This window comes from Microcebus murinus, chromosome 3, assembly GCF_040939455.1.
Source record: "Microcebus murinus isolate Inina chromosome 3, M.murinus_Inina_mat1.0, whole genome shotgun sequence".
In the NCBI taxonomy this organism is placed as follows: domain Eukaryota; kingdom Metazoa; phylum Chordata; class Mammalia; order Primates; family Cheirogaleidae; genus Microcebus; species Microcebus murinus.
In genome coordinates this window covers 91,502,648-91,530,504 of record NC_134106.1, presented here as the reverse complement: position 1 = coordinate 91,530,504, position 27,857 = coordinate 91,502,648, and the positions used below count along the sequence as shown (strand labels likewise).

Genomic DNA, 27,857 nt, shown 5'->3' with positions numbered 1-27,857 from the left:
AGAGGCCTAGTTTTCAGCCTGTCTCGGTTTCTGACATGCCTTCCTTGCTAAGCTTAATCATTTCTAGCTTTTCATTTAAAGTGAGAGATATATGACTCTTCCTTTCACTTGAACACTTACTGGCCATTGTAGGGTTATTAGTTGGCCTAATTTCAATATTGCTGTGTCTCTTAGGGAATAGAGAGACCCAAGGAGAGGGAGAGAGATGGGGGAACCATTGCTAAGTGGGGCAGTCAGAACATACACAGCATTTATCGATTAAGTTCACTGTCATATGGGCAAGGTTTGTGGCACCCCAAAACAATTACAATAATAATGTCAAAGTTCACTGATCGCAGATCACCCTAACAGATATAATAATAATGAAAATGTTTGAAAGATTGTGAGAATTATCAAAACGTGACACAGAGACACAAAGTGAGCATGTGCTTTTGAAAAAATAGATTTGCTTGGCGAAATTGCTACAAATCTTCAATTCGTAAAACAGTGTAGTATCTGTGAAGCACAATAAAGCAGAATGCAATAGAACAAGGTCTGCCTATATATCCCAAATCCAGCCACTTCTCACCACTCTCACCACAAGCACTCTGGGCCAGGCCACTGTTATTTCTCCCCTGGATTGTTACTCACTGGTGACCAGACTCCCAGCTGTAGTCTCATCCCTCTCTAATCTATTCCCAAACAGCAGCCAGAATGGTACTTTCAAAATGGAAGACAGATCATTTCACCTATAACTAAATACTTAACTTTTCTCAGATAAAAGTTGAAACACTTTCAATAACCAAAAGTTTCTTCATGATTGCCTGTGTCCCACTAAACTCTCTGAAAACTTCTACTCCACGATGGAATTTTCTCTAACACCCAAGGCCAAGTCAGCCTCAGGGCCTTAGCCCTTGCAATTCCCACTACCTGGAATATTTGTCCCTTAAATACCAACAGGGCTCATTTCATCACATTTTTTTTGCATCTCTACCTGACTCAGGTCTCTGTTAAAGGTCATTTTTCAGTGATGTTTTTTCTTACTACCCTTGTAAAATAAAAACCCTCCCCACCATTCCAGCCTCTCTATTTCTCTGAGCCTATTTGACTTTTTTCCATCTGACCCACCATGTACTTAAACTGTTTTTCTATCCTCCTGATAAGGTCACAAGCCCCATGAAGGGAAGTGCATTGTCTTATTTTGTTCACTGCTGCATCCTCAGTGCCTAGAACAATGCCTTGCATCCAGGAGTTGTCAAATGCGTGCACTGAATAAAGAGATTATTGAATTAATGATTAGCAGTTTTGGAAAGTAATAGCTCTAAGAATACAGTAGTAATATGAGAGTCTGTTTATCAATTGCTCATTTGCTTGCAGGAGCTATCCAAACACCACATGGATGTTTCTAGGACTCATAAGCAAGCCAAGATAATTCCAGGCATTGATGGAATAAGTGAGTGAAGACAGATAAGTCATCCCAGAATGTTAACACTGATTATTAGATAAACCTGGACTCCAAGAGGCACAATTCCTGTCTCAGGAGCCTAGAGCCAAGACTCCAGGCTCCAGGAACTGGGATATTAAGGAAAGAGATTGAAACACAGGTTTATTGCAGGAGCTTGAACAAAGAGAGGAGTGAAGACTGCAGCTCACAGAAACAGAGAACCAGTTCAGGAAGCATGGCCATAGGCCAACTTGATGCCTTGCCTCTGAACTGCTGCTTTCTTTTTGGTACAGAGCCTGTAACTGTGATTGAACCCACAGAATGAGAAAGGGTTAGGTCTTTAGATGGGAGATTATTAGTCTTGGTTTGGGGGTTGGATGGGTGAAAGTAGAAATTAAGGTCCACACTGGCCCTGTCCAGCTTCAAGGTGCTTTATTGATGCAGCACCCTAGGGTAGTACCATCAATTCCTCCGGTTCTCCTACTTTTCTAAAGCTTCCTTCATAATTTCCTTCATTGCTTTCTTTTTACATATACTCTACATGTTGAAGTTCCTTAGGCTTATAGTCTTGGTCCTCTACTTCTGTATACTTTTGCTAGATGAACTTAACCATTACCATATTTTTAAGCATCATATATCTGTTCATGTCTTCCTTACCCGTCTATCTAGACTTGTGGTCAAAATCACATTTCCAACTGCCTATTGAACAGTTTGACCGGAGTGCCTCTCAGACACATCAGTTCAATGGACACATGCCTGCTCTCACCATCTTCCTCCAAACCTGCTTCTCCTCTTTTGCTATTTGCCTGGCTGATGTCATCATCAGACAGCCAGTTTCACAAGCTGGAAACATGAGTCATCCTTTGCCTCCCTCTGTTTCACCCTCCCAAAACAACTGGCCACCATATCCTGTCAATTCTACCACAGAAATGTTGTTCAAATGCAGTTCCTCCAGTCTGTCTCCACTCCCCATGTGTTAGCCCCGAAACTTCTCTCTGTCCTGCTCTGTTGCACAGCCTCTTGTCTGGCCTCGCTAATGTTATGTTCTTCTGAATATTTCCTCTCTAATAGTCTCAAAATACAGCAATGGTTCTGTCACCCTGTGCTTGTCAGGACCACCAACCTAGTCCCCCCCCCCCACCATCACATCCAAACTTGTTAGTAGATAGAACTCTTCGGAACTTATTTGCAACTTGTCTCTTTACCTTCATCACCTGCCACTCCTCATTCCACCTGATGCTCTGAACCAGCCATGTCATTTCACAGCTCTGTGCCTTTGCACATGGAGTTTCAACTTCTCAGAATGCCCCCTGCCTCTTTTCACCCAGCTAATGTTTCCTTACCTTTGTGGTCCCAGCTCAAATGCCATAGCCTTTCTTGACTCCCCTGGACAGTGAGTTGAGCCCTCTTCTACGTTCTCAAAACAATGCTATGATTTTTGTGTTTTTGTTATAATACTCGTTACATGGACAATGGTTATCCATTTCCTTGGCTATCTGTTCTTTTGGACTCTGAGTTGCTTTCCTTTTCGTATTTCTGCGTTCTCCTTGCCCTTCACAGTACCTGGAACACAAGTGCCCAGTAAATGTTTGTTGATTAGTAATTGCCCAGTGACTGCTGTAGGAAGGAAAGATATAAGGAAGAAACAGGAAAAGAAGGAAGGAAAGGAAGGAGGGAGGCAGACAGGAAGGAAAGAGGGAGATATTTCCAAAGCACACTTACAAGGAGATGTGCCATTTTGTGGAGAGCTGTGGCATAATTAACTTATGTTTTCTGGAGCAAAAAAAAAAAAAAAAAAACATAAAACAAAAACAAAAAGGTTAACAGACCATTAACAACAACAAGATCTTATTCCCCTTCCCAATGTTTTCCAAATACAATACCAAACTAAAAGCTCCATTCTGGTTATTATACCATCCAAGGATGAACTCATTGTCAAAGAAAAATATCTGTAATCTTCCCCTGATGAAAAAATATAGCCCTTAAATATAATCAAAGGTCTTCACAGGTGGTGTCACGCTTTGTGGAGTCTGGAAAATTTGTCATCTGCTCTAATAGCCCCACCTAGGAGAGAAACCTTCAACCTATTCAGTAATTCCTGCCACAATGTTTCCCGGGCACTTAAATAAACCGAATTACTACTGCTCTACTGCTGCTTGTCTTCTATCTTTAAGGTATAGTCAACTCACTTAAATTATAAGTCCTTGGAGACAATGGCAATGCCTGATATATTTCTTTGTTTTTCTAGTTCTTATTGATTCATTTAAGAAGCTATCTGTTGAGTGCCTACTCTGTGCCAAACACTGTGCTAGGCATTGGGGGTACAAACATGAACAGAACAGAAAACATATACATTATTCTATACATGGTCATAGAGGCTGTAAATGAATGTTGTTGCTGATACTAGCTATAATAATTCCCAACAACCCTAATTGTCTAGACCGAGTCATGAACTAGGCTGAAACTGACCTACTAAATTGGGATCATACTTGCTGTAACATAGCCTTGCTGGGCTGGTCCTGGGTGGAGCCCTGTGATGAATACAGAATATTAAGGCAAGGCAAACTCAGCAGGAAGGCAGAAGAAATTACACACTGAAACATATTGTAATCCTGGCTTGAAATGGGATCCCATTTATTATCTCCTTTTCTTGTCACAATATACTTTGTGAGTATATTAAGCAAACAATATCCCTGTCTTATAGTTGGAAAACCAAAGTCCAGAGTAATTGCTTCAGGTAGTTTGCATAGACTGGGCTCAACACTCCCGTCTCCCCCTCTCTCAGTCTACTGCACCGTTAGTTGGTGCTAGAGGCAGAGGCCAAGAGCAGGCTGCTGCTCAGCAGTCCCTGAGCAGAATAGAGTCACAGTGACAAGCCTTAAAAAAAGTGATTGATTAAATGTCCTAAGGACTTGAAGCCTGCATGTCAAAGAGGTGTCTGCACTCCCATGCTCAATGCAGCATCATTTGCAATAGCCAAGACATGGGAGCAACCTAAGTGTTCACCAACAGTTGAATGGATAAAGCAAACATGGTTTTTATACACAACAGGATACTATGCAGCCTTAAAAAAAAACAAGGAAATTTTGTCATTTGCAACAATATGGATGAACCTGGAGGACATTATATTAAGTGAAATAAGCCAGGCATGGAAAGACAAAAACTGAATGTTCTCACTTATATGTGGAATCTAAAGCAATCAAACTCATGGAAGCAGAGAGTAGAATGGTGGTTACCAGAGGCTGGGGGTTGGAGGGAATGAGGAGACATTGGTCAAAGGGTACAAAGTTGCAGTTAGACTTAAAATGATAAGTATTCAGGGTGATGGATGTGTTAATAAGCTTAATTCAATCATTCCACACCATATACATATAACACCACAGTGTGTCCCCTAATTATATATAATTATAATTTGTCAAAAAACAAAATAAATTAAAAAAAGAAAGAAAGCAGAAGAAGGAACGGTTGCTACTTCTACTAAAAGATAAGAAGTAGAAGGGACAATTTTTCAAGTGTTCATAGTAACACTTAACTAAATGAATGACAATTGGCAGTAGTGACCTTAGAGCAAAACTGTTTTATTTTCAAAGTACATATTCCACAAAAATTCAGAGATATTCCTCAAATAAGCTTACTCCTTTTTCTCCTATCAGAAGAATGAAGCCTGGCAGGGTATATTGGATATATTGTATTTAATTTTTTTCCCCTATATTCTGGAAAGCTAACTCCTTCAATTGATAAATTATTCTAGACAGAGAAAAATGAAGATGTATTTTGACTAAATATTAAATATATAGATTTTATGTAGATGAAGATTGCATCTATCAAATTTGATCTTATTATTTTTAGATTCTTGGAAAGAAGATTAAAGTTTTAAATGTTTATTTTGGAAACTATGAATATTCATTCAAAAAGAAAAATCATGAAGCGTACATGGTAGCAGGCATCACCACCAGCCTTCATACAAGAACTGATTAAGTGTAAAGACAAGGGAGGAAGAACAATCTGAGGAAGGAGGGATGTTTGATTTTAGTCCCCCAGGATAGTGCTTCTTCCTCATCGCCATTAATTCACTTTTACTGTCTACTTCTTGCATGGTAGTATAGAGAGAACCAAAGGACTTTATGTCATCTTACATAATTCATTTGTAAGTGTAAATCATTGTACTAAAATGGGAGAACATTATCCATAAGAAGAAACACAGCCCTCTATTTTCAATACAAAAAAAAAAATGTAGACAAACTTACATAGAAAAAAAGAAACTTTAGAAGATTTTCTTAGGCATGAGTCATATAATATGTGCAAAGACTAATGTTGTAGACCCATGGTTGATCCATATTTGTCACACATCGAGAGACAGGGAGGAATGGGATGGTGGACACACCAGAGCTGTGAGGTCAGAGACTGGGCTGTTAGTCCAGCTTCCTCTGTTACTGTGTAACTTTGGCAATTAAACTTTGGGAACCTCATTATTCTCATCTGTGAAGGTAGAGGCAACCATCATTTGTGAAGCCGGGGCTGTTGTGAAGATAATTAGCAATATTTTAAGTAGAGAGTCTTCTATGGTGTTTGACATGGAATAGATGTTTAAATGAACAGACAAAACACCTTGGCTATCATCTGCCATGCAGCTTAAGGTAAAGAGTAGATTAGAAAGCCAGCTAGCAGAACACAGTGGTAGTCCTGGAGAGTAGATAAAAAAAAAAAAAAAAAAAAAAGCAAAAACAAAACAAGAAAAATTACCAAACAGCATGCAGATGGATGATGATAATGGTAGTAAAATCTTTGATTGCCAGGAATAGAAGAATAAATTTAAATGAAAAAAAATTTAAAAAGTCTAAATTTCTCTTACATCTGAAAAGGAAGACAAAATTCTGAAAGTTAAATGTTAAACATATTCAATGACTACTTAATCCCCCTGAGGGATACCAGTGATGTCAGTAGGGCAAACTCTGATTTTAAGGACATTGCTGAATTAATTCTAGTGCTAGTTCTAATACCTGCGGGGTGGGATGTGTTTAGCTGTGTAGGTTAGCCATTCTCAATCTCAGAGAAGTATTATGAAAACAAGTGAATGCTGTTAGAACACTGGTCTTCAAATTAGGATATGTCTAGACCACCATGTTCTGATAGAAATTTGAGCTACATATGTAATATGAAATTTTCTAGAAGCCACGTTTTAAAAAGTAAAAAGAAACAAGTGAAATTAACTTGATTAGTTTATTTTGTTTAACTCAATATATGCAAAATATTGTTTCATCATGTAATTTATATAAAAGTTATTGCTGCATTACTGCTTTTGCTGTATCTATTGAGATGATTTTGATGTTTATGTTTTATTCTATTAATGTAATGTATTTACATTGATTGATTTTCAAATTCTAAACCACCCTTGTATTCCTGGGATAAATTTCACTTGGTTATGGTGTATGATCCTTTCTATATGTTGTTGGATTCGGATTGCAAATATTTTGTTGAGGATATTTGTATCTATATTTACAGGAGATACTGGTCTGTAGTTTTGATTTCTTTTTCTTGTTATGTTTTTGTCTAGTTTTGGTATCAGGGTAATGAATACTGGTCTCATAGAATGAGTTGGGAAGAATTTCTTCTTGTTGTAACTTTTTTGTGAGACTGTGTGAAGGACTGATATTAGTTCTTCTTTAAGCGTGTGGTAGAATTTACCAGTGAAGCCATTTGGGACTGGACTTTTCTTGGTGGAAAGTTTTTAAATTGCTAACCCAATCTCTTTATTTATTATGTATCTGTTTAAATTTTTTATTTCTTTTTTTTCAGTTTTAGTTGTTTATGTTTATCTGGGAATTTGTTTATTTCATCTATATTATCTACTTTTTGGCATATAGTTGTTCATAGTATTCTCTTATAGTCTTTTTTTTATTTCTGAGAGATTGGTACTGATGCTCCCTCTTTTAGTCTTGATTTTAGTAATTTGAGTCCTCTCCTTTTTTCTTGTTCAACCTAGCTAAAGGTTCATTACTTTTTTTGATTTTTTTCAAAGAACTAACTTTTGTTTTCATTAATGTTTGCTATTATTTGTATTCTTTCTTTCATTTATTTGTGCTCTAATCTTTTATTTTTTCTCTTCTGCTTGCTTGTTTTCTCTTCTGCTTGCTTGTTTCTTCTTTTGCTAGTTTCTTAAGATAAAAATTTAGTTTATTAATTTGAGATCTTTTTTCTTTTTATAAATAAGCATTACAGCCATAAATTTCCCTCTGGTCACTGCTTTAGCTGCATCTCATAAGTTTTGGTATGTTGTGTTTTTGTTTTCATTAATCTCAAATTGTTTTGTAATTTTTTTAGAACCTTTTATTTAGAAGTGTTTTGATTTATTTTCACAAATTTGTGAATTTTCCAAATTTCTTTCTGTTATTTTAACTTTTAATTTTATTCCATTTCTGTCAAAGAACATACTTTTTGTGATTTAAAAGCTTTTAAATTTGTTGAGTTTTGTTTTTTGACCTCCTGACATGTGCTCCATCATGTGGAATTTTCCTAGTACACTTGAGAAGAATGTGTGTTCTGCTCTTGTTGATCAGAGTGTTCTATAGATGTTGCATGTAGTTGGTTTATGGTGTTGTCTAAGTCTTCTATTTCCTTGTTAATCTTCTCCCTAGTTGTTTTTATCCATTACTGAAAATGGGTTATTGAAGTTTCCAAATATTATTGTTGAATGTCTATTTCTCCCTTTAACTTATATATTTTACTCTATGTCCTTGGAGTCTCTGTTGTTAAGTACATTCATGTTTATAATTGTTTGTCTTCCTGATGAATTGGCCTTTTCATCATTATGTTCCTTTTTGTCTGTAGCAACAAATCCTGTCCTACAGTCTATTTTGTCTGTTACTAGTATAACCATTTAAGCTGTCTTTTGGAGACTGTTTGTAAGGTATACAATTTTCTATCTTTTTACTTTCAACTTGTATCTTTGAATCTAGTGTGCCCCTCATAGATGGCATGTTATTGGATCATATTTGCTTTTGCCTTTCTCTGCCTTTTGACTGGAGAGAGATATACATTCTTATTAGAGGAATGATATAGTCATTATTTGATAAACTGTACATTCATTGCTTTATTACAAATTAGTTAATAATAATCAGCATGTTAATTTATTCTTTTGATAATTGAGAAAACTGGATTATTTGTATTAGATCTATACTATTATTAATTTTGACTTCTTTTCATAATCTGTTTTACAGTATTCATTTTGTAACTTATCTCTCAATGTTTTTGTAATTTTTTTGCAATGCATATTAATACATTTATTTGAATTGAAAAAAATAAAGGCAGAATTTTTCTGAAAAAAAGTTCAGTTTGGCTTACTGGTTTGCCAATCAGATATGTGTACATTTTCCATAAATTGGGCAAAATATAAAGCTCTACAGTTTTGATTTTGAATAGATGTATAAAATTAAGGGAAAAGTATAATGCAAATGTGAGTTCAAAGGAAAAAAAAATCCAAACTTTAGAAATTTCAAAAAATAACTTTTTCATGTTTTTTTAAAAAATAGATCATCATGCATATCAAATTATTATGATATTCAGATTTCATTAAATAAATTAAAATGATATCGTAATTATATTTAAAGTGACATTATTAAATATATACTGAAAATTACATCCTTTGCAGTAATTATTTCAGCTTATCATAATATTTTTAGAGGATTTAATGTGTAAAAGACATTTGAAAGAGTTCAAATACACAAGGTATTTTTAAAAATATTCAGAGTTTCTTCAGGTAATTTGTCAGAGAAAAAGTATGAAGACTAGAGAACAAAGATACTCCAAATTCATACTCTCTAGTTGCCTTATTTACTGCTATATTCCCAGCATCAATCAAACTCTCATGATTGAATGAGTGAGTGAACGTGTTAAATGTCCTGAATGGTATCATTGCAAGTTACTTCCTTGCTGCCTAAGGGAAGGACGGCCCTGGTGGCATATTTTTCCCTATTTAGGTTAGGTAATTATCAGTTGGTAGCTAGAGAGAGCTGGGTCCTAATGAAAATGGGGAAAGGAAAGGTTGGGTATGATACCTACAATCTTGGCTCAAGAAGACAGTCCTGGGTGGCTACTTTTACCCTTATCAAACCCCAGAAAAAGAGAGTAAGATTAGAACCTAGACATAAGAGGGCTCAACAAAGTGTTAAGATCCATGTATAGCAATTGTCTTGAATTCTACAAGCATTTCTGGATTATCTACCTCTTGTTGGACACTCTGCTAAGCATCGGACATACAAAGATGAAGAAGAAAGGGTACATACGCAGTGTACTTAAAGAACTGTGATGAAGTAGGATAAATGCAGTAAGAGGAATACATTATGTTACAGGTTGAATTATTTGAAATTGCTTTTATATTTTTGATCTACCAAAACCTGTTAGTTCATATGGTTCTGCCTACAAGGTATATGTAAATCCAGATGAGAGAACAATAAACTCTGGGGGGGGAGGTTATTAATCAGGAAAAATAATATGTGGCCAGTAACATTCAAGCTGTGCATTAAAGGATGAAGAATAAGGTGAGCAGATAGATAGGTGGCAGACAGGACATTTTAGGTAGCAAGACCAACGAGAGACAGAAAGGAATGGAAAGAAAGGGTGTGTTTGAAAAAGGTACACTGAGCTTTCTTTGTGTTGAGATCTGGGAAGTATGGATAAAAGTGGAAAGGAACCTATAAATTATGTTAAGAGTTCTGTAGGCCCAAGATGATACAATTGAGTGGGCAATGGCAAGCCACTGATGATTTTCCTAAATGGAGTGTTGTGAACAGATAGATACAAACTTTACAATAACTCAGGTGGCTGAATGGGGAATGGGTGGCGGGTAGGGAGGTCGAAACAGGAGGCACTGACACACTTAGGACACTCCTGCAATAGTTAGGATGAATGTGGTAGGTGTGTACAGGGGTTGAGAAGTGGGGCATAATGCTTGTCTGATAGGATTGTCATGGTTTGGCAAATGATTAGGTTTGAGGGGTTAGTTGAAAGAGGTACATGTTTCAGAGTGAGGGAAGAGACTGAGCTATGTTGAGATATCCTAGAGTCAGAGTAGAGTTCTGGGCTGTGGGCCTTAGCTTTATTGGTGCGCAGTTGATAGCTGAAGCCATAAAAGTGGATGGGATTATCAGGGAAACAGGCAGGACAAAAGGGCAGAGGAGGGGCTTAGGAATGAATCTTTACCACATTTTATTTCTGTCGTTGCACTTGTTTACCTAAGTGTCCACCCTTCACAAGTCTGTGAAACCTCCAAAGGCAGGAGCTAGATCTTACTCATTCCTTGGCATCCTCAAACCTCACATATACTCAAGAGGTAGCCACTTAAAGAAATGTTCGCTGGATCACACCCTAACTTTTATAGAAAGTTTTCTAGGTTGTAGGCATTGTTCTAAGTGCCAGGCAGGTGCTGTTCCATTTCACCCTTCATAATAGCTTTATGAATTAATACTATTATTAGCTCAATTTTACAGATGCGGAAACTGCAGCATGAACTTGTTCAAGGTCACAGTCAATGAGCGGGAGCCTGGATTTAAACTCAGGCCTCCTACCACTAGGCACCTAACGCCTATGCTATGGAATGAGTGGAGTTGGAGTGATTTCTATTAGGCATTTTGCAGGTTAGAATTGTTTTCATAAACAATTCTAATATCCTCCAAGTAACTCTGTGAGATGGAAAGAGGGGGTAATACTATTAACCACATTTTATTTGTGAGTAAATAAAGGCTAAAGTTAAGTAAATTTATGAAGACGCACAGCTAGTAAGTGGCACAACTGAGTTACGCCCTTGTGTTCTAGTCACTCAGCCTTGTTCACTGTGAATCCAATTGTCTGCCCTGTTGTTCATCAAGACAGAATACTTGGGCCAGTAGCTAGAGGAAGAACCTGGAGACAGAGACTGAAAAAAAGCAGGAAGACCTTTGAACTAGCAGGTCATGTTTCCTTGAGAGACTTAGAACTTTGTTCTCATAGGACTATAAGATGTCTTGTCAAACTTAACTTGTGAGTTCTAATGAACTCTCTTTTGTTAATAATCAAGAATGCTTGAAATTTAGGTACAACTCATGTAAAAAAATTGTCTGTTGATTATAAATGTAAACAGAAGATAATCTATTAACTTGTTACTTATTATCCATGCTGGGGACATAACCTGGAATCCTTTGTTAGGCATAATATGAGGGATCCCTATACAGTCTAAAGGCCTCAGCCTTTTTAGAGCCTTCTGTAGTTCATTTACTGAGGAGGGTAAGATTTACCATCTTAATAGGAGAATGGAAACAAGAATGATGGATTTTGAACTTCTATAGGCATTTGCTTAACCTAATCCTCTACCACACATAGGCTTTTTTTGATGGCTAGTCTCCTTAGATAGGCGAGACTCACAAAAGATTTCAAAGGAACTGAAAATGAAATTGATGATAAGCTTTATACTTGTGTTCAGCTCATTCTAGTTTAGAAAAAAAATGTCCCAGTACATCTGACAGATACTACCTTGTTTGAAAATTAGGAATCTTAGGCAAGTTGTCCTGCCATTTCTCCGGCATTATACAGGATCGGCCATCTTGACAAGTTTTACCACTGCTAATACAGACTGGGAAGCAACAAATATAACAGCAGATTCATAGAGGAGAAATATCCTCTTCTGTAAGTATAAACTTGTTTATTTATATTGAAGGTGACAGTATATTCTCTATGTAACCAATAATAAATGATGTTATTACTTATTTAGAGGTATCTACATTCCTCCTGGTTAAGGGAGGAAGGATTTTGAAGAAAGGAAGGAAGGAAGGAAATTCAGTAATTCTTGCCTATAATATTGGTATTTATAATATTAACTATTAAAATTTATAATATAAAGCATTAACATTTATTTAGTTCTATGTACAAGGCATTAGTCTGAACATTTAATCCACTTTACAAGTCTATTATAAATACTATTATTGACTTCGTTTTATAAGCAGGTGAGTTCAGGCACAGAGGTGTTGGGCAGCTTGCCTAAAGCCACAGAGCTGATAGTAGAGCCAGTATCCCAAAGCTTCTGCTCTTAATTCCCTGAACTAAGAGCAAGGCGTCATGATGTGGTATCATGATTTTGTCTCCATAAAACTGGAAGAGACTTCCAAGAAGTGGTGACAGTTAAGAAGATTTTTGAAAGATGGGAGTTAATGTAGAAAAATAGAAAGCTATGGAATTGCATGCCCATATATTATACATGATATTTTTATGGATCAGTAGTTCTTAACCCTGGATACACATTAGAATCACATAGGGAGTTTTGTAAAAGAAACCATTCTTGGCTGGAGCCCCCCCTGCAGAGATTCTGATTTAATTGTTTGAGTGAAACCCGGACAGCAGTATTTTAAAAATGCCCCAGGTGATTCTAACATTCATCTGGGTTTGAGGACTGCTGATACAGATCAATCACTTATTGATTACTTCAGGCACTGTGCTATACATTTTGCATACATTATTCTCATTTCACATGACAACCTGATTAGATAGGTCATAATTATTTATGTTTTACAAATGATGAAATTGAGGAACCAAGAGGTTATATATAATTTGCTTGAATTCACACAGCTGTGAACAGCAGAGACAGGATGTATGAGTTGAAACCCCATTTTTTTAACCATAACCACCATGCATACCACAAAATAAAAATTAATTAATCTGCTGTGTCATAAATTAGTTAATGAGCATTCTGGCATATGTTTATATTGCATATAGGTGCTACAATTCTTAAAATCTGAATAATTTAACCAATTTTCCATTCAATTTCTTAAAAATATCTTTAAAACTGAATTATAGTTTTTATATATTTCTATTATATACAATATAATATATATTGTATAATATTAGCATATGGCATATTGTTATGTGTGCCATGTATTCATTATATTAAATTTTTCTCTTTACCTTTTCTATTTCTACATATGAATATGTAAAGCATTCTAAAAAAGTCCCCCAATACATGGATGGCTTATAAAGACTATTGGTTGTTGCTATTTGTATTGAAAAGGATAGAAAAGCAATTTTTTTATTAGCAGAAAAGATTCAGGTTACATCATGTGAAGGCTGTCCTAACCATAAGCAGCGTCTGATAGCTAACATGTTTTGAGCACATGTTTGCTACTGAGCTACATGGAATATCTGCTACTTTTCATGTATTATTTCATTTAATGCATTCAATGCTTTAACTCATCTCACCTCATCTCTATATTTAAAACTCTCACATTTACATATCTTATTTAGGACTCCCTTCTGAGGTATGAACTGCTTATTTAACTCCCTACTTGATAGCTTCACTCAAATGTTTCAGTTATTTCAAATAAAATGTCTAAAATGAAGCTCTAAATTTTCTTCCATTTTTTTTCTTCCCTTATTCTTCCCCATAACATTAAATGGCTCTACCATCTATCCAGTTGCTTCAAGCTAGAAATCTAAGACTCATTCTTGATTCTTTTTCTTCACCCTCCAAAATGGTCTTGTTGATTTTATCTCCAAAGTGTATCACAAATCTATCCACCTCTCTCTGTTGACATGGCCGCCACTATAGCTCCATCCATCAGTATTTCTTGAAGGTACCTTACCAGCCTCCTAACTGGTTTGCTCATTACCACTCCTGCCCTCTTATAATCCATTCTCTACCCAGCAGCTGGTATTGCATCCAGTTCATCATTTATTTGCTTAAAATTATTCAGTGGTTTCCTTGCCTTGGCCTCCAAGGTCTTGCATGGTCTACCATCAACTCATACCACTCTAGCCCTCACTCACTGTGCTCAACCACCCTGGTCTTTCACTTCTTCAAATACTCCAAGCTTTTCTCTGACTTAGAGTTTCTGTGCTTGCTGTTTCCTTGGCTCAGCTGACTCTTTTCCAACTGCATGGCTGGCTTCTTATCTTTCAAATCTCATTTAAAATCTCTCTTTCCTCCTAGAGATATTCATGGACCACCCTCTCCAAAGTACCCTCCTTCTCAGATCATCCTTTATTTTCTTAATAGCACTTATCACCAATCTGTAAAATTTAATTCATTCATTTATTTTATTGTTTTTATTTCATCTGAATGCAAGATACGAGATAGACTCAGATTTGCACTGTTTTGGCTTATCCCCAGCTAGTTTCTTAACACAGAGCAGAGAATATGCTCACAGTTGAATATATTTTAGTTCTATGATAAATGAATATAAATGTCACGAATCTTTGATATGCAATAAAAAACATAGTGATCTCCTCCCGAGATTTCAAGAGAAAAAGCTAGACTAGTGGTTCCCAAACTATATTTTATGCAGTAATAAAATAAGAAAAAAAAAAGCACGAGCCAATATTGTGTTGCCAAGATTCTGTTATTGTTAAGTAAGTCTATTTATAAATAACAAAAAAAAGCCACACTTTCTATGCCTACCGTCATTGTACCAGACAAAATGGGAGAAAACTAAAACATTCTTAGACAAAGACTGCATCTATAAAGGAACAAAAATGGAAACAGTGTGGTGGCTTTGAGGAAAATCAGTGAGTATGGTAGAAAGAAAGTGACCAATAAAGAGACCGAAGAAGTTGATAGGTTTAGATGATGTAAAGTCTTACATACTATGCAAAAGCATTTGGATTTATCCTACAGGGAGTGCAGAGCTCTACAAGATAAAAGAGCTTTCAACAGGAATATGATGTGGCCCAATTTGCATTTAAAAATTATCATTTTGTGTGCAGTGTGGCAAATGGCTCAGAGGGATATGAGACACAAATCCAGGAATCTAGTTAGAAGGTTGTTGCATTAACCTAAGAGCAAGATGGCGGGTCAGACTTGAAGTAGCAAAATGGCATTGAGGATGAAGGGGAAGGAACAGGTCTTTGCTATTAGCTCTTCTTGTAATGATTTTTGAGGCTCCAAGAGAATACTGTTTCCAGTTTTGCCTTGTTTCCTCTACTATGAGATTTAGGATGAATTTCCATATTATACATTAGTTGATCTCATATCTACTTTTTTTGATGTGTATATCTTAAATAAAGCCACGAACCTATAGAGCATTCATTGTGACGATTAAAAGAAGAAATGCATGTGAAAGCACTTTGCAAAGTACTACACAAATGGAAGCTATTTTTATTATCAGTAAGTCAATTTAGTTTACAAAGAGAAAAATCACTTTCCAGCATGTAAGCTCCCGTAAGCAAACTCCCTAGGCAAAATGAATCACTCTTATAACCATAGCACTTTTTTGTACTTCTATCATAACACTTCCATTAATTATAAATTGTTTATGCATTGGTTTTTTTCTTGTAGTGTATAACTCCTTTGGCAGTAGAGACAGTCTTATGAATCTTTGCAACCTGCTTTGTGGTAGACAGTAAGTGCTTAGTAAATGTTAATTGCATGCATGAATGAATGATTAGTTCAGAGGAAAGGATACAGCCAGGTAGCAAGGAGATGGCATGGTATTCAAAGGAAAATAAATAATAGGGCAAACATGTTAAAGTGAAAATATTCAGTGTGATTAATGATCATATATTTTATTTTAATATACAAGACATATATAGATTTTAGTATACTGCCAAAACACTGTATCATCTTGCTCTTAGTAAAGTTAATTATTTTGTAACATTGATAATTAAAAATCATTTTGCAATATTGTATTCATTTATCTATTCATTCAGCAAAGCTCTTTCCAATGCCTGATATGTACAAAGCACTGTGTGGGCACATTCCTATTCTCAGGAAGTTTGCTATCTAATAGGAGCGGGAGGGCTGCTTCCTGCCAAACTCTGTCGTAGGAATTTTTCACACTCAGATCTTTGGGAGAAAAGGGCTCTCAGAAGCTGAGTAGCATCAGCGTGTGGTATGAAAAGTGTCTTGGGCTTGGGGAGTCAGAAGACCACTATTTAAGACCTTGCTCCAATGCTGCTTGTGTGACAGTGGGAAAAACATTGAAATTTCCAAGCTTCGCTGCCCTAATTTGCTAAATATAAAAAATAATAAGAGATGTTTCTACCTTGTTTTAAAAATTGATGGGTTGAGGTATGGGAAAGCAGTTTTTCTAAAATGCAGTACAAATTTATGATCAAGAAAGGCAATTTCATGGAAGCATCTTTTGGGTATAAGAGATATCAAATAAGAGAAAGCATAGAGAAGTGGTTTTTAAATTCCTATTCCTAGTAGCATGGTGCCTGCTATGTACTGAGAGCTTAATATATACTTACTGAGCTTAGCTCCTGAATGGCTGAATTGAGCAGAGGAAATCAAATCCTCTGTCCTCCAGCTGCTGGGGAAGGCATTGCACCCAACTTCTTGTGACCTTTTCAACACCCCAATCAGTTGTCAATAAATATTAGTTATAATCCAAAATGCCATTCAAATTGGTTCTTTTTGTTTGTTCATTTTGTTGTTTGAGGTGTACATATTTATGTGTTGTAAAAATATACATATGTGACTGTGTATGTATGTGCAAAAGAATATATTTGGGGGTTGTAGTGAACCGTCTTCATGTTCGTTTGGTTCTGTTAAGTATCTGTTCCTCTTTAATGGCAAATGTTTGCAGCATGCAGCACAATTGGGTTCTAGAATAATATTATATATTTTCCATGAATATTTAGATTTCAACAGGTATTATAGACATAAGCTAAGGGGATAAAGCTTAAGTCTAGTGATGGCATGTGCTAGCCAGAGAGAGAATTTATTTGAGGAAGGTCAGTTTACTTTGCATCATCAAACCACATATCCGCAGGCGGTTATCTATCTACCTAACAAAAAAGCCTTTAACTTGGATAGGTGGGTAGACCCGCATGGCTTTGCTAGGGACATAATACCACCTACAAATCTTAATCTTGTAAGTAATCACAGTGAAAATATTAGTAAACTTTATAGCAAATCTTTTTTTTTCTAACCTTAACATTTCATTCAATGCCACTTTAAAATGTTGTGGTAATAAAATGCTATTAAAAAGAAATGTTCAGAACTTCTGCTTCCATGAAGATAGAGTAGATGATTTTCCCCTATAGCTCTAACTAAGTACAACTAATAACCTTGAACATTATGTATAAAACAATCACAAAAAGCCTGAAAGGTGAAGAGAAGAAAGGACACTGTCTGGGCTCCTTAGAACCCAAGTAACAATAAGATGGTGAGCTCCTTGGGTCTTCTTTTTTGCCTCACATATATACCAGAATTGTAGCTAGAGAAACTAGAACCCTATAAATCCTAACAGGAAGGAACAAACAAACAAACAAACAAAGCCCCAACTAAGGCCTGCTATCTAGAAAACTCTAGACAATAACCATTCTACTCCAGCCAAACAGTAGAGAAAAATATTATGGCCCCATAAACACCCATGTCAGCAAAGACCAAGTGGGTAGCCTAGAGCTCCACCCATTTTAGCTGTAACATAGTGTTCCCCCAGCCCCCTCCCCATCTTTGGATGGTATCAGAGAAGGTTGGGTAGGAAGCTAGGACTTTCCTTCTTGCTAGAAGTAATGAAGCCACCCGCTCTACCCACAGTGTCAGTGGAGACCCCATGTGACACTTGGACTTCCAGCTGTCCCCTACAATAATGAAGTTTCACTCCCTCCCCACATTGAGTGAAATCATAGAAAGACAGCAAAAGTAGAAAGTAGACATAAAATATGGACTTTTTAAACAAAGCACCCCAAATGTCCTTCCACATTCTAGTCAAAAAATGATTCATCATACCAAGAACCAGGAAAATCTTACTTGAATAAACAAAGACAATGAATGCTAACACAGATATAACAGAGATGTTAACATGTGGGAAGTTTTCAGCTGTTACTTTTTCAGTTTTGCCCTCCTTTTTCTTTCTGTATTATGATGACATGGATGTGAGAAATTTTGTTTTTATCCATACAGGTTCCCAAGTCTCTCTCTTTTTTTCAGTCTGTTCCTATTAGTTAGGTTTTATTGTTCTTTCCTTCAGTGTACTGATTGTTTTCTCTGTCCCTTCCATTCAGCTGAAAATATTTTCAAGCAGCTATTATAAAAAATGCTTCAATTACAACATGCTTGAGACAAATGAAAAAGTAGCCTCTGCAAAGAAATAGAAGCTATAAATAAACCCACATTTTAGAACAGAAAAAATATAACTGAGATTTAAAAAAAAAACCTTAATGTGTGGACTCAATAGCTGAATGGAAGAAAAAAAGGAAAGAATCAGTAAACTGAAAGAAAGAATAGTAAAATTTATCCAATCTAAACAATAGAGAGAAAATAGACTAAAAAATGAACAGAGATTCAGTATCTATACGACTATAATAAAAGATTTAACATTTATATCACTGTAACACTGTAACCAATAAGATATAATCAATATTTATAGAGCACTCCATCCAAGGACACAATACACATTCTCTTCAAGTACCCATGGTACATATGCTAAGTTAGATCATATTCTGCATCATAAACCAAACAACAAATTTATGAAAATGAAAGTCATCCAGTGCATGTTCTCTGACAATAGTGATATCAAATTAGAAATTATTAACATAAAAAGGCCAGGAAAGTCTCTAAACTCAAAAACTAGACTACCTATTTCTAATTAATCCTTGAATCAATGAAGAACTCTAAAGGAAAATTTAAAAATATACTAATTGAATGAAAATGAAAATAAACATATCAAAATTTACAGAATGCAGCTACAGCAGCGCTGGGAGGAAAATTTATAGCACTAAAATATTTACATTGGAACATAGGACATGTTTCAAATTAATAATCTGAACTTCTACCTCAAGAAATTAAAATAATAGCAAAATACACTCAAAGAAAGCACAAGGAAGGAAATAATAAAGATAAGAGCATAAAATAATAAAAAATTAAAGACAGAAAGCAATAGAGAAAAATGAAAGAAACAGAGAGCTGATTCTTAGGAAAGATCAAGATGATTGGCAAACCTCTAGCAAGACTGACAAAGAATAAAAAGAGAGAAAACACAATTTGCCAATATAAAAAATGAAACAGATGTTATCACCACAGATCCTGAAGACATTAAATAGACAATAAGTGGATATATGAAATCATTCAACACACAAACAATCGACAACTTATATAAAATAGACCAATTCCTCAAAACACAAACTATCACAGCTCATCTGATAAGAAATAGATAATTTTAATAGCCCCCAAAATCTTTTAAAATTGAATTTGTAATTTAAATATCCCTCAAAAGAAATCTCCAGTTCCAAATTGTTTGGAGAATTCTTCCAAACATTGAAGAACTGACACCAATTCAATGAAGTCTTTCCAGATACCATGCTAGGAGGTACTACTTCCCAGTTCATTTTATGAAGCTAATATTATTCTGAAATAAAAACCGCAAAAGACAGTATAGGAAAATGAAAACTATAGAGGAATATCTTTCATAAATATAGGCATAAAAAATTTGACAAAACAATAACAAATATAATTCCCTACTGTATAAAAAAATTATACTCTATGACCAAATTAGATTTATTCCATGGATGCAAGCCTGGTTCTATATTGAAAAATTAGTCATTGTAACCCACCATATTGACATGGTAAAGAAGAAAAATGATATGATCACATTAATTGATGCAAAAAAGTTGACAGAATTCACCAATATTTCATTATAAAAATACTCTTAAAGATAGGAATACAGGAGAACTTTCTCAACACAATTAAAACATTTACAAAATAACTATAGTTAGCATTACACTTTGTAGTGGTTGACTGAATGCTTTCCCTGTAACAAGGTATGGATGTCAGCTCTCATCATTCTTACTCAACATAATGCTGAAATTCTTTCTAGCTTTTGCAATTTAGGCCAGAAAATCAAATAAAAGGCATACACATAAGAAAGGAAGAAATAAAACTGTCATTATTTTCAGATGACATGATTGTCCACATAAAAAATCTCAAGAAATCTACTAAGAAAACTCTCCTAGAATTAATAAATATTAAATTCAGGAAGATCACAGGATATAAGATAAACATATAAAAATTGATTTTATTCCTATATATTAGCAATGAATACAGAGGTACCAAGATTAAAAGTATAATACCTTACAATTATTTAAAAAATCAAATAGTTAGTTGTACATATAACAAATATGTGCAGGACTTGCATGCTGAAGACTATAAAATACTGATAGAAATCAAAGAAGCTCTAAATAAATGAAGAGGCATACTATGTTCATGGATTAGAAGACTTAATATAATAAAAATATCAATTCTTCAAAATTGATATACATACTTAATGAAATTCCTATTGAAATCCCAGCAATATTTTTGTCAATATAAACAAAATTATTTTAATATTAATATGGAAAGGCAAGGTAATGAAATATCTAAAACAATTTTGAAAAAAAAAATTTAGTGAGGAGTCACTGTACCCAAGTTCAAAACTTACATAGCTCCAGTAATCAAGACTGCATGTTATTGGTGGAGGGGTAAACATATGGATGAAAAGAAGAAAATAGAGAATGAATCCATAAAGAGACCACACAAATGTCTCAACTGATTTGTTTTTTTTCTGTTTTTATCTTTTTAATTGACACGTATTAATTGTACATATTTATGGAGTACATAATGATATTGCAGTATATATAACATATAATGATCATATAAAGTAATTAGCATATCCATCATCTCAAACATTTATCATTTCTTTGTGTTTGCAACATTTGATATCCTCTTTCTAGGCATTTACAACTATATATTATTATTACCTATAGTCATCCTACAGTGTTACAGAATGTTAGAGAACTTATTCCTTCTATCTAGCTGTGATTTTGTATCCTTTAATAAATCTCTCTCTAGCCATCCATCTTTTTCCCAGCCTCTAGTATCCTCTGTTCTACTTTTTACTTCTATGAGATCAACTTTTATTTTTTTTTAGCTTCCACATATGATTGAGAACACATGGTATTTCACTTTCTTTTTGTGGCTTATTTCACTTAACCTAATGTTCCTTCAGTTCCATACATATTGCCATGAATAATAGGATTTCATTCTTTTTTATTTCTGAATAGCATTTTATTGTCATATATACCACATTTTCTTTATTCATTCATTTGTTGTTGGACACCTAGGTTGATCCCATATCTTGGCTACTGTGAGTAGTGTTTCAATAAACATGGGAGTGCATGATATTCCAATATACTGATTTCCTTTTTTTTGGATAAATACCCAGTAGTGGCATTGCCAGATCATATGGTATTAATAGTTCTACTTGTATTTTTTTTTTTAGGAATTGCTATACTTTTCTCCATAGTGGCTACATTAGTTTACATTCCCACCAACAGTGTATGAGTTATTTTTTGTATTTTTGATAATAGCCATTCTAACTGGTGTGAGATGATATATCATTGTGGGTTTCATGTACATTTCTCTGATGATTAGTGATGTTGAACAATTTTGCATACATTTCTTGGCCATTTGGATGTCTTCTTTAGAGAAATGTCTGTTCAGATCATTAGCTCATTTTTAAGTTAGATTTTCCTTTTTTTACTATTGAGATGTTTGAGTTCCTTGTGTATTCTAGATATTAAACTCCTGTCAGATGAATAGTTTGCAAATATTTTCTCCTATTTTGTAGATTGTTTTTTTCACTCTGTTGATTGTTTCCTTTGCTCTGCAGAAGATTTTTAATTTGATATAACCCCATTTGTTTAATTTTGCTTTTGTTGTCTGTGCTTTTGAGGTCTTATTCATAAAATCTTTTCCTAGGCCAATGTCCTGAAACATTTCCCCTGTGTTTTCTTCTAGTAAATAGTTTTATCAGTTTGGATCTTTGATCCATTTTGAGTTGATTTTTATATAGGGTAAGCGATGGGGATCTAGTTTCATTCTTCTCCATATGGACATCCAGTTTTGTGGAAAAGCAATTCAAAGGAGGAAAGATAACCTTTTCAACAAATGATTCTAGAGAAATTGTAAAAAAGAACCTCAACCTAAATATCATATTATATAAAAATTAATTTAAATGGATTATACATTTAAATGTAAAACAAAGCACTGCTAATCTTTTGGAAGAGAACATAGGAGAGAAGCCTTGGGACCTAGTGTTGGGTGAAGGGTTCCTAGATATAACACTAAAAGCATGATTCATAAACGGAAAAGTGGATAAATTCGACTTCACCAAAATTAAAAACTTTTGCTTTGAGAATGACATTGCTAAGATGAGATATAAAATACAGAGTAGGAGACAATATTTGCAAACCACTTATCTGACAAAGGACTAATATCTAGAATTTATAAAGAACTCTAAAAACTCAGAAGTAAACAAACAAGCAAACCACCAACCTGATTAGCAAATGGACAAAAGACATGAAGAGATATTTCTCCAAAGAGAATAAATAGATGAAAAATAAGCACATGAAAATATGTTCAACATCATTAGCCATTAGGGAAATGGAAATTAAAGTCACAATGAGCTATTACTATACACCTATCATAATGGAGCAGATCAAAAATAGTGACAAACCCAAATGCTGCTGAGAATGTGGAAAAACTGGATCTCTCCTGTGTTGCTGGTTGGTATGTAAAATGGTGCAGTCACTCTCAAAAACAAGTTGGCAATTTCATTATAAAGTAAACATGCAACTGCCATGTAATCCAGCAATTCCACTCTGGGGAATTTATCTCAGAGAAATGAAAAATTTATCTTCACAAAAACCTGTACTCAAATGTTCCAAGAAGTTTTATTTATAATAGGCAGAACTGGAAACAACTTAGATGTCTTTCAATAAACTGTGTTATATATAGATGTATTTATTCATCATCTATGCAGTCTGAGGACTTTTCCAGATGCTTAAAATACATTTGTGACTTAAATCTTGGAAGGCAAATATTATCCTAATTATTTAGATTAGAAACTTGAGTTTAGAAAGTTCAAATGGCTTACTCAAGGTCATTCAGGGCAAAGGCTAGAATTTTCAGCCAGAGTTTATGATATTCCAAAGCCCATTTAGTTTCTACTGGCAGGAGACTGCCATGAAAATTAGATGAGGAATTATGCATGTTTGTTATTCTTTGTAATCTGGAAGGATGTAATTAATGGTGTTATATCCTGTCTAAGGACTGCTGCTGTCAGCAAACCTTCAGCACAACGTGATAAAGAAAAGACTTTATTTTTCAGTAGTTTGTATCCACTGCCTTTACCAAGATATCTGCAAAGTCAGATCATGGCATTTGATAAGTCTTAGTTTTCCAAGAAAGAGGATGGGCTCAGACAATCTCCCCTCATTTCATCAGGTAACAGAATTAATACTTGTTCCTTGTTGTAATTAGGTTTGCAACCTCTTCTGTGGAGCCTAAAACACTCAGTTGCTCCCAGAGCTGACTGAAATGGCTTTGTTTTGCAATGCGTACCCCTGCCTTCAGGGGTCAACTCAAATGCAACCATTAACGTCCAAAATTATCAAACAGGTGTGGCTGAAAAAGTTGATGCATGATCACATTTTGGAGCCAGAAGAAATTATTGAATTAGAATAATTGTCTCATTTCGTAGAGAGAGAGAGTGACTTGTCCAAGTCACACATACGTGGCTAAAATTAAAACATGAGTCTTAGATTTCTCCTAAGATTCAGATCTGGGTGTTACTAACACTACTTTCTATGCTGCATACTTTGAGCCCTAGTTGCTATTTGTTCCACGTTTTATAAGAGCAATGTCTGCTTTGTGAATTTACCATGAACAAAATATCTAGTTATTTATTTTAAAATTCAAACTCCAAGTTTCTTAAACCTAGAAGGAATGGCCGCTGAAAAGTAAGATGGAAGTACCTAAAATCTTATGATTAGAGGATTCTAGAAATAATTGCCAACATGTTGTAGCTGGAAAAAAAACAACAAAAAAAACACCCCCAAGAATTAGAGCTAGCAATAATGGGTTAGATGACTTTCTATATTACCTAAGTAGCTCTGTGTTCTTAGTCATGCCTCTTAAGTTTGATTCCTTTAACAAATTCTTTTTTTTTTTTTCGTGCTTACTTTATACCTTATGTCTTACATGGCTCTGGAGATTCAGTGGCAATCAAAGTAATAATAATTCTGCCTTTTCTATGGTCCATTACCTAACTCACAGTATTGATGCATGAGAGAAATAAAATAGATGTAAAAGCTCCTTGTAAAGTGTACAGTGCTATAAAAATTAGACATAACTTGACACCATTTTCAAGTGCAAGTGTATATAGTACCATCAATGGAGCTTTGAAGATATTGAAAACTCCTGAGCATAAACAGAAAATACATTTATATTGTGAGATTGTGATTCCTAGAAATTGAAATTGTACAGAATGCTTAATAATAAGTACTTGCTATGTGCCAATCACTTGCTTATCATCTCTATTCCCCACTCAAATGTAAATGCAGGAAACTTTTCTATTTTTCACTACTATTATTTCAGCTCTTAGATAGTACAGGGCACCCAATATGCACCAAAGATTTTGTTAACAAATTTAATTAATGCCTTTTAAATATATATGCTAATTTTAGGATAAATGATTAGAAATAGAATTAGTGGACATAAGATTACATTTAAAAAGTCTTGATAGATATTGCTAAATACATTTTCCAATTGATTATACCAATTTACCTTTTAATTATTTAATGAATTAAAAAGGATATTGAGTGCCTGTGTGTTTTAACCTCTTTTGTAACTGGCTAGCATATTTTTCTTCTAAGAGTCACATTCCCTTCTTCTGGGAATTATTACTTGCCTCATCCTTCTGCTTGCAGCAGCGAGGTTAACATGAACCCATCTTCTGATGCAGTGACTGGGTCAGGAGTGGTCCAGGTCATCAATCATTGGTCCAGGAGTATTCACTGGATTTAATCAGGGCTAGTGGTGCCTTCCTTAAGATTTTTGGACCTGGGGAACTTGAGACTTGAATTGGTCATTTTCTGATGGTTGAAGGAATAAGACATAAAACTCAGAATTTGTTGATTGCCATTTTCTATCAAATGGAGAAAGCTAGTCAGCACCAGGAGAGAAAAGTGTGAAGCCAATATGCAGAGAAAAGCCCCTGGGATAAGTCCAGATGCAATTCGAATGCCTGGTTCCTAGTGTTCCTGCAGTCAAAGTGCATGAGAGATGTTGAGATTCATGAAGTTTCCCAACCTCTTTATAATGACAATAGTAAACAGTAATAATTTCATTTTTTTGGTGGGAGGGGGCTTGAAGTCTGTTCCAGTTGGCTTTACCCTATTTTTGGAACCATGAGTCATAATAGTGAAGCTTACTGTACCGGCAGTCACCTTGACTCAATGTTCCCTCCAGCAATATATGAAAGTACCCATTTGCCCAGATATTTGCCTATAAGAGATATTATCAACCTTTAGACCGTTTTGTTCATAGGATGAGTGAAAACTATAGAATCACCTATTGGTTTAGTTTGTGTTCCTTAAGCTCCAGCTAAGCTGAGAATGTTTTCAGATATTTATTGGCTATTTATAATTCCACTGTGAATTGCTGATATATAATATTTAGTCATTTTTCTGTGGGGTTGTATTTTCATTATTTATTTATAGAAACTCTTTCAATAAAATGTCTATTAATCTTTTTTAGGTCTATTCATTGGAACTATTTTTTCCTGGTTCATTTTATGCTTTTTAAGAAATTTGTTTATGCTATATTTTACCACGTAGAGGTTAATTATCTTTATGTATTCAAACCTCGTATACTTTTCCTTTATGATTTGTGAAATTTTGCTCATTTAGAAGGATTTGTTCTGCCTCCAAATTATTTTTATAAATCTAAATTTTATTTTTACACCTTAGTTTATTTTCTACATTTTATTTTGTATTACTCTGATCACTGCACTTTGTGATATGTAATTTATCTTTGCATATATAATTTAATGCATACTTTGCAAGATAAGTATTGTCATCTTGATTTTCCAGATTATGAGGAAAATGAGGTTCAGAAAGTTGCTCTGGTCACACACCTAGTAAGTCCTAAGATTCTGACACCAAAACTCACAACCTTTCAAAATGCCATCTCTGCAAAATATAGAGGAGAAACAGGGTAATTTGTAATTACTAGAATTTACTTTCCTTATTCTTCAATTTATTCCCAAAGTGATTTGAGTTGGCTAACATTGCAAATTAATATAACAAAATAGATACTTATTTTATAAGGGACCTGGGGTCAGTACAAACTGTAGTTTAAACGCACTCTGTATTCAATATGTCCTTGATTAAGGAATGGGTGAATGAATAAGTCAAAGGGCCTGGAAGTGGCAAGGAGCACACTCACCTTGTCTGTACTGGGAGAGCCAAGGTTAAGCTAGAAGCCAAGGTTTTGCAATGAGATGAAAAAAACCCTGGCTGTCAAGTGTGTGCTTTGTTAAGTCAGAGCTGGCTGTCTGGAGGTCCCAGCTAATCACTGCTCTTCCCATAGTCATTATTTGTGGTGCACTTCCCAAAGTGCCTTCACATACCTCTATAGCACTTTTGTCCTTGTCAGTTTCGCCCAATAGGCTGCATCCTCCCAAGCCTCAGCACCAAGCCTTTGTTGGGGGACCCTTGTGCCCTCACAGTGCCAGGTGCAGAATAGAGATGAGGTCAACACACAGGCCAGAGGGCCAGCCGGGGAGACTGAGCGTGGGAATGTGGTCTGTGATCTCATTTCAAGATGAGAAACTTAGTTGCCTTGTTGATGCTTTTCAAAGAAGTCTGGATATTATCCTTTTAGTGACTAAAAAGAAGTGCCAACTTTCTTCGTGGCATTCTCCTATTCAATAAGATAGATAATTCAAATTCCAAAATAGCTATATTTTCTGTGGAACCCAATAAAGCTATTTTCTTTTTGAATGGTAGAAATATAGCCTTTAAATAACACATATATATAGACAACCATGTATACATATACATACATACATGCATACATATTATTCCTGAATTGGTAGTAGTGGTGGAGAGAAGTGCACAGATTTGAGATCTGTTTCAGAGGTGAAGTTGATGGTTCTGGCTGATGGATTGGATGCAGGAGATGAGGAAAAGGGAAGAATCCAGATAACTCCTAGACTTTTTGGTTTGAGCAATTGAGAGAGTGGCATTAACTAACAGAGAGAAGACTAGGAAGGGAAGACAATGGATTTTGGAGAATCAAGAGTTCCACACTGGCCATATAAAGTTTGAGATGCCTGTCAGACATCAAATGGAGATGTCAAGTTTGCAGTTGGATACAAAGGTCTGAAGTTCAGAAAGGGGGTTAGGGTTAGAGATACAAATATGAGGATGCCCAGCAAAGTGTTCACACTTAAAGCCTTGAGGTTACCTAGAGAGAGAACGCAGATAGAGAAGAGAAAAAGAATGAGGGCTGCAGTCTAGGGTGATCCAAAATGTAGAGATCAGAGAGTGGAACCCGTAGAGGAGGCTGAGCAGGAATAGCCAATGCAGTAGAAGGAAACAAGACAAGTATGTAGAGTCCTAGAAGCCAAGAGAGGAGAGAGGGGGAATG

General features: G+C 35.2%; 1 long non-coding RNA gene across 1 annotated transcript in view; it reads left to right on the top strand.

Annotated features, from left to right (window-relative positions):
* Positions 1-9,052: 9,052 nt before the first annotated feature.
* LOC142870078 (uncharacterized) overlaps positions 9,053-27,857 on the top strand; it is a 118,577-nt gene continuing 99,772 nt past the window's right edge. Inside the window, exon 1 of the long non-coding RNA XR_012918633.1 lies at positions 9,053-12,079. This is a non-coding gene — a long non-coding RNA (uncharacterized LOC142870078). The remainder of the gene's footprint in view (positions 12,080-27,857) is intronic.